The sequence below is a fragment of the Callospermophilus lateralis genome, chromosome 2 (genome assembly GCF_048772815.1).
Source record: "Callospermophilus lateralis isolate mCalLat2 chromosome 2, mCalLat2.hap1, whole genome shotgun sequence".
In the NCBI taxonomy this organism is placed as follows: domain Eukaryota; kingdom Metazoa; phylum Chordata; class Mammalia; order Rodentia; family Sciuridae; genus Callospermophilus; species Callospermophilus lateralis.
The window spans coordinates 186,365,462-186,373,937 of NC_135306.1; the positions used below are offsets into that span (position 1 = coordinate 186,365,462).

Here is an 8,476-nt window from a genome sequence, read left to right on the forward strand (position 1 = left end):
TGTCAGTTCTTAACAAGAGCATCTTTGTCTTGGCTGTCTCACAACATAGGTGAGTTAATGAAATAAAGAGAAAATCCTATTAATCCCCTTATTTCTCAGCATTTATTTAACTAAACTGTTATTGCTAAAAGGAGTTTGTTTTTGCTTTGTAGCTACCTCAATACAGGACTAAATTTTGGTGTCTGGGTCAACTGTGTATGACAACAGGGAAACCCACAGGGATATTCTGTAGACAGCAATATTCATGTTATTATGCTGCTAAATCAAATTGTGAACTCTCAAATATTTCTATTAATTCATCCCCATTTATTTATTAACTTTAACAGCAGAATGCATTTTAATTCATAATACACATATAGAGCACAATTTTTCAAGTCTCTGATTGTATACACAAAGTAGAGTCATACCATTTGTGTCTTTTTATATGGACTTAGGGTAATGATGTCCATCTCATTCCACCATAGTTCTTACCCCTATATTCCTTCCCTTTCCCTCGCTCTCCTTTGCCCTATATAAAGTTCCACCATTCCTCACATGCTCCTCCCCCATCCCCATTATGGATCAGCATCCTTGTATCAGAGAAAACATTCATCATTTGTTTTTTTGGAATTGGCTTAGTTCATTTAGCATAATATTCTCCAATTCCATCAATTTACCTCTAAATGCCATGATTTTATTCTCTTTTATTGCTGAGTAATATTCCATTGTGTATATATGCCACATGTTTTTTTTTTTTTATCCATTCATCTACTGAGGGGCATCTAGGTTGGTTCCACAGTTTAGCTATTGTGAATTTTGCTGCTATAAACATTGATGTGGCTGCATCCCTGTAGTATGCTGTGTTTTAAGTCCTTTGGGTATAGACTGAGGAAAGGAATAGCTGTGTCAAATGGTGGTTCCATTCCAAGTTTTCCAAGGAATATCCATACTGCTTTCATATTAGTTGCACAAATTTGCAGTCCCACCAGCAATGAGTGTGGCTTTTCCCCCACATCCTTGCCAACATTTATTCTTGTTTGTATTCTTAATAGCTGCCATTCTGACTGGAGTGAGATGAAATCTTGGAGTAGTTTTGATTTGCATTTCTCAAATTTCTAGAGATGTTGAACATTTTTTAACATGTTTGTGATTGATTGTATATCATTGTCTGAGAAGTATCTGTTCAGTTCCTTGGCCCATTTATTGACTGAGATTTTTTTTTTTTTGGTATTAAGATTTTTGAGTTCTTTATATATCCTAGAGATAGTTCTATATCTGATGTGCATGTGGTAAAAACTTGCTCCCAATATATAGGCTCTCTATTCACCTCACTGATTGTTTCTTTTATTTATTTATTTATGAGGCTATTGTAAATTGGATAGATTGTCGTTGTTGTTAGAATCCATCCCATTTATTGATTCTTGATTTTATTTCTTGTGCTATAGGAGTCTTATTAAGGAAGTCAAGGCCTAATCTGATGTGATGAAGATTTGGGCCTACTTTTTCTTCTACTAGGCGCAAGGTTCTGATTTAATTCCTTGGTTTAATTCCTTAATTCTTGAGCTTTGTGCATGGTGAGAGATAGGGGCTTAATTGCCTTTTGTTGCATATGGATTTACAGTTTTTCCAGCACCATTTGTTGAAGAGACTATCTTTTCTTCAATATATGTTTTACACTTTTGTCTAATATGAGATAACTATATGTGGGTTTTTTTTTTTTTTTTCTGTATCCTCTGTTCTGTACCATTGGTCTACAAGTCTGTTTTGATTCCTATATCATGCCATTTTTGTTACTTTTGCTCTCTAGTATAGATTAAGTTCTGGTGTAATGATACCAGCTGCTTCACTCTTCTTGCTAAGGATTGCTTTAGCTATTATGGGTCTCTTATTTTTCCAGATGAATTTCATGACTGCTTTTTCTATTTCTCTGAGGAATGTCATTGGTATTTTGATTAGAATTGCATTAAATCTGCTTAGTGTTTTTGGTAGTATGGTCATTTTTAAAATATTAATTCTTCCTATTCAAGAACAAGGAAGATTTTTCTGTCTTCGAAGGTCTCTTTAATAACTTTCTTTAGTGTTCTATAGTTTGAATCATAGAAGTCTTTCACCTCTTTCTTTGAGTTGGTTCCATGTATTTTATTTATTTATTTATTTATTTATTTATTTATTTATTTATGAGGCTATTGTAAATTGGATAGATTCTCTATCAGAGAGTTTTTCACTGATATATAAAAATGCCTTTGATTTACGGGTGTTGATTTTATATCCTGTTACTTTGCTGAATTCATTTATTACTTTTAGAAGTTTTCTGGTGGAATTTTTTGGCTTTCCTAGGTATAGAATCATATTGTTGGCAAATAGTGATAGTTTGAGTTCTTCTTTTCCTATCCACATCCTTTTAATTTCTTTTGTCTGTCTAATTGCCCTGGCTAGAATTTCAAGAACTATGTTAAATAGAAGTGGTGAAAGAGGGCATCCCTGTCTTGCTCCAGTTTTTAGAGGGAATGCTTTCAATTTGTCTCCATTTAGAATGATGTTGGCCTGGGGCTTAGTATAGATAGCTTTTACAATGTTGAAATATGTTCCTGTTATCTCTAGTTTTTCTAGTGTTTTGAACATGAAGGGGTGCTGTATTTTGTTGAATGCTTTTTCTGCATCTATTGAGATGATCATATGATTCTTATCTTTAAGTCTATTGATGTGATGAATTATATTTATTGATTTCCATATGTTGAACCAACCTTGCATCCCTGGTTTATTCCAATTTTTAAGGCGAATTAACAATGGAGCATCTTAAGGAAATATTCAATAACAATAATCAGTAATAATTAAGTAATTCATTTGACTGCTTCTGTAATGAGAAGTAGGAACTGCAGTTGCCCTTTGTAACCCTGAAAGAGGAGTTAAGGGACCACCTGATCTGCAAAGGTAATCTGCTCAGTGTACAGTTTAGCATTAGAATTCTCACCACTCCACAGAAATGCACAGCTGAACATGCTGAATTTCACATATTTTTCCATCTCTTAAAAATTTGCTCTAAGGAGAAGAGCATAGATACCAAGAACAACAGGGCTCTAGATTTCCTAAAAACAGTCAAGCATTTTGTTCAGATTTCAGGTGGAAATATGACACTTTTTTAAGATAAAAAACTTAAATTGCAGTCATCTCACCCGTTAAAATTACTAAAGTTAATAGGAAAATTAAAGACTTTGTATTTACTGGAAAATATTAAGATATCTAAACAGTCACATGGCCTGATTGGTAGTTGTTCTTCAGGATGTCATCAATAAGAAGTGCAATTATTTTTATTTTAATATTCTCAGGAATTAATTCAGGGCTGAGGAAGGACAATTTTACTGGGCGATGTATTTCCTTAAACAAATGAGATGCTGCCTTCTACAAAGCTGGAGCAGTGACAATTGTTAAGAATTCAATCTATGGACCAGTTTCACACAAGGGGAGATCTAAATCTTCTTTTTATTTGTAACCTCATAAAACTGATGCACCTCTTTCAAGGTAATTAAGCTCAAATCACAAAAAGATTTGGCCACAGGGCTCAAGGGAGCTGGTAATAAGATATTCAGCCTTTTATCTCCATGCAGTCAGCATGAGTGTCCTGAGCTGATAATGGATAAAGCAGCAAGTGTACACCTACCAATTCAGGGTTTCTGTGAGCCAAGTTCAGGATTCCTGCTTTGTTTTCATGTTTCACTAGCTAACTGGCTTCTAATTAATCATTTGAAAGCCTAAATCATGCTGGTAAATACTTCTCTACTTTTAACATTGGATGTCCTTTAAATTAAAATTCATGTTTATCCACACCACCAACCTTTACAATAGTCAGATATTAGGATCCCTGAAGGCTTCACAGACTAATGACCACACGGCAGGATTCATAACTATTTGTTGCTAAATTAGTACTTGACCTAAAAGTGGCTTTTCTTTGGCAATTGCTATGGTCAGTCACAATGAATGAGAATTGTTTTTTGATAAAATTCCCAGTGCTAAACTCCACCCTGCCCTTGTGAGGAAAGATTATGACAAGAAGGGTGAGCACACATGAAGGGAATTCATATCCCCTGGTGCATACCACAGAGTAGGTAGTCTTATAAAATTTTTATTGGTGCATTCTAATTATACATAATAGTGGGATTTGTTATCAGATTTTCATACATGCACACAATCTAACTATATGATTTGATCAATTTTGTTTCTCACTACCTCCCCTTTTTCTCCTCTCTTCCCTCTCCCTGATTCCTTTCCACTACTCCACTGGTCTCCCTTGTATTTAGACCCCACTATATATATATATATATATATATATATATATATATATATATATATATATATATATATATATTTTTTTTTTTTTAGTTAGTTTCCATCTTTGAGAGAAAACATGTGACCCCTGGTTTTCTGAGTTTGGCTTTCTTCCTTTCTTCTGATCGTACACATATATTTAACAATAGTTTCACACAGAATGTTAAAAGTACCTTTCTTTATATTTTACAATGGTGTGAAACATACAGACTTTCTATTGATATTCATATCCATAGTACATCCAAATCTAACTCTTAAATAGTTGCATTACAATTTGCTAAGAATTTAAAGTCTTAATGGCAAAAACCAGGGGAGGAAAGAGTATGTAAGTTTATTTTATATTAGTGGCTGAAAATAAATTTGAGAGGTAGTAAATAAAATTTAATATGGTCGCAAACGCCTTGAAGGAGGAGGTTCGTGATTTGGAGGGGTAATTGCTATGCCCAAATAACCACATATTTGGAACTTCTGCAACTGCAAGGTCATGGAATCCTCAGTACTCTGCTGCCAGACATGGTGCTGCCAATCTCCTTATTTCAATGGCCAGGTCTTTTAAGATCCATAAAAACAATTGCAAAATTAAAGTGTGTTCACTGCTTCTAGCTTCTGGGTAGACTTCTTTTACTAAACTAGTCATTTTTTTCAAAGTTGCATCCATCCAGGTATAAATCTCCAGCTTGCTGGAGGATATGTTTTCGCAGGAGAGTTCATCCATTGGGTGGTAGTGGCCATTATTGGTGGTCAAGACTCGCAGCAGCAGCAGGCATGTCTTCTCGGGGTCAATTAGCCTCTCTGGCTCTTTCTTAATTTCCTCCTGGGTAACCTGCAATTCCACCTCCATCTTCCTCCTTCAACCTGCAAGATGCTGGTCCTGACCCCTGACTCCCGCAGCCAGCAAGAGCATGAAGTCACTGACTTATTTCACTTAATATAGTGCACTCAAGTTCCACTCAGTTTTCTTAAAATAATAATAATAATTTCATTTTTCCTTAAGGCTGAGTAAAATTTCATTATGAATATATATATAAAGTGATATATATATATATATATATATATATATATATATATATATATATATATTTTATATATATATCACATTTTCTTTATCCATTCATCTGCTGGTTCAATAATTTCTGTATTTTGAATTGTTCTGCTATAAATATGGGAATGCATGTATCCCTAGCTGACTTTAATTCTTTAGGATAAACACCCAAAGGAATGGTATAGCTGAGTCATATAATAGTTCTGTTCATGGTTTTTTGAGAAGCCTCTATACTGTTTTACTTATTGTTTGTACTAATTTACAATCCCACCAACAGCATACAAAGTGTTCCTCCCCACCACCTCTCCAGTATTATTATCATATGTATTCTTGTTGTATGCCATTCTAACTGGAGTGAGAGAAGTGGAGTTTGGATGTGTATTTCCCTGATTGCTAAAGATGTTGAACATTCTTTTTCATATATTTGTTGACCATTTGTATTTCTTCTTTTGAGAAATATATGTTTAGTTCATTTGCCCATTTAGTGATTGGATCATTTGATTTTATGTGTGGTTTTTTGAGTTCTTTATGTATTTTGGCTGTTAATCTTCTGTTAAAAGAATAGCTAGTGAAGATTTTCTTGCAGTTTTTAAATTATCTCTTTGTGTTCTTAATCATTTTCTCTGCTATTCAGAAGCTTTTTAAGTTGATGCCATCCCATATATTAATTCCTGGTGTTATTTTCTGAGCTTTAGGAATCCTATTAAGAATTGTGTTGCCTGCAATTATATGTTTGAGTGTTGACTATATGTTTTCTTCTAGCAAAAACAAAGTTTTCTAATTCCTAGGTCTTTGATCCATTTTGAGTTCACTTTTATGCCGGGTGAGATTTAGAAATCTAGCTGCATTCTTCTACATATGGATATCCAGTTCTCCCCATACCATGTGTTAAAAAATCTGTCTTTACCAAAATTAATAAATTCCTTGTGCATCTATAATGAATTTGATGAAGAATAAATTGGGAAAACAATTCCATTCATAATAGCCTCAAGGAAAATAAAATACCTAGGAATAAATCTAACCAAAGAAATGAAGACCTTCATAATAAAAAGTATAGAATACCGAAGAAACAAATTAAAGAGCACAGAAGAACATAAAAACACTTTTCATGTTCTTGGATAGACAGAATTAATATAGTTTAAATGTCCATATTACCAAAAACAATCTTCATATTTAATCCAATCCCCATCAAAATGTAAATGACATTCTTCACAGAACTATGAAAAACAGTCCTAAAATTCATTTGAAGCAATAGAAGACCTAGAATAGGCAAAGCAATTCTAAGCAAAAAAATAAATAAATAAATAAAAATGTAATGCTGGAGGTATCATAATACCTGACTTCAAGTTATACTATAAAGTTATAGTAACAAAATCTGTATGGTACTGGAATAAAAATTACACATAGCCCTAAGGAACAGAACAGAAGACACAGAGACAAAATCATACAGATACAGCCATCTTTGACAAAGGTGTCAAAAGGCTTTGAAGAAAAGACAGTAGGTAATTTTTATGGTCTTATGATTTTTTTTTAAGTTAGTATGTTGACCATTGTTGACACTATGCTTAAGAGATTTCATTCTTACAATTTCTAATTAAGGCATTATTAGTTTCACTTTTAAGTGAATGAATTAAAATTCTGAATGGCTTATATGTACTTCTTTTCTTATTAATAAGAGTTTTATTTCTTGTGTTTTTTTAATGATGTGAATAGATATTTGCAAGACTAATTGAAAGATACCCTTTATCTATTGGTAAAAAAATGTAGTTTTGTTTCTAAAATACCAAAAAGAACACTTATGCTTTCCTCTTCACCAAAAATAAATGTTTTGGCATTTTAATTTCTGTCAAAATATCATGTCTTTATTTTTTCCTATTTATCATTCAGGCTTATTTTGAAAAAAAAATCAAATAATATGGAGTATAAAAGGAAAAATGTAAAATTCAATCCAATTTATAAAAAAAAAGGTAACCACTTTTAACAATCTTGCATGTCTTTCTAGCCCTTTAAACAATAAATTTTACTTTGTACTCTAATTTTAAGTGACTGATTTTCAAGTAATTTTAAGAATTTATTAGTAACATATTTCTGTGTTAATAAATATCTTTCATGGTGATATTACACTTGGTGTGCAAAAACAAGTAGTGAACATTTAAAATTTTAGTTGACATTTAAAATTTTGTTTTGATTTTTGTTATTTAATACTAACATGAACATGCTTATAAATACTCTTGCAAATTTATCTGACCATTTTCTCTTGATAACTTGCTAATATTGATGGATCAAATCATCTAAGCATTTATAGATTCTCTATTTGTTCACGCGTGCTGTATTCATGCAGCAAACATTGGTAAGTTCTGAATATTAAGGAAAGTTTAGGTACTCAAGATATAGCAGGGAACCAAAGAAATTAAAATATATGTGTTCAGTTCAAAGCAAAAATGGAAAAAAAAAAAAAAAAAAACCTCTGCTTAAGCAATTGTACATCACCACCTCCCAGGTGTCATCATTGACTTGGTGTAAAGCGAAGCAGGCTGGTTCTTAGAGAGCCACCTTTACAAACCTATCCTCTACCCTAAAATTTCTCATATTTCCCTTTCCTAAGCTTTCATGATGGCAGAGTCCACAGTGTCTTGGCAAGGATAGGCAAATATTGTCCTCTGCCTTTGACCTCCTCCCTTCTCTAAAGCTCCAAATTCCCTTGTAACAGGAATTGAAGATGGAACAAAACTCATCTTCATAACTAAAGCCTAGAATGAGGTAGAAAGATTGGACTTGAGGAAGGGAATGCTTATTTGAATGAGCTGTGCATCCATGGAGTGACTGATCTGTACGCAACTCGTCCAAGTCCTTTGAACAGAACGAAGCTTCAGACCAAAATGGATGGCTGTGATTCCCTGACTCATTGTCATTCTAACGGGAGTCAAAATAATCCCTGTGGTAATGTGGCATAGCACTAAGCTGAAGAACATAAATTGGCACACAGTTTTATTTACTAGAATGTTATAGCAATAATTATTAGTAAAAATAACTAATAGTCTTCATGAAACTTTTAATTGGATAGAAGAAGAACAACATACCAAAGTATGAAACTGTTTCAATGTATTCTACTATTTCACTCTTTGCAGTCCA

The 8,476-nt window shown here is 33.1% G+C and overlaps 1 pseudogene; it reads right to left on the reverse strand.

The window, feature by feature from the left end:
* Positions 1-4,683: 4,683 nt before the first annotated feature.
* On the reverse strand, positions 4,684-5,206 carry LOC143389894 (histone deacetylase complex subunit SAP18 pseudogene; annotated as a pseudogene).
* Positions 5,207-8,476: the final 3,270 nt, after the last annotated feature.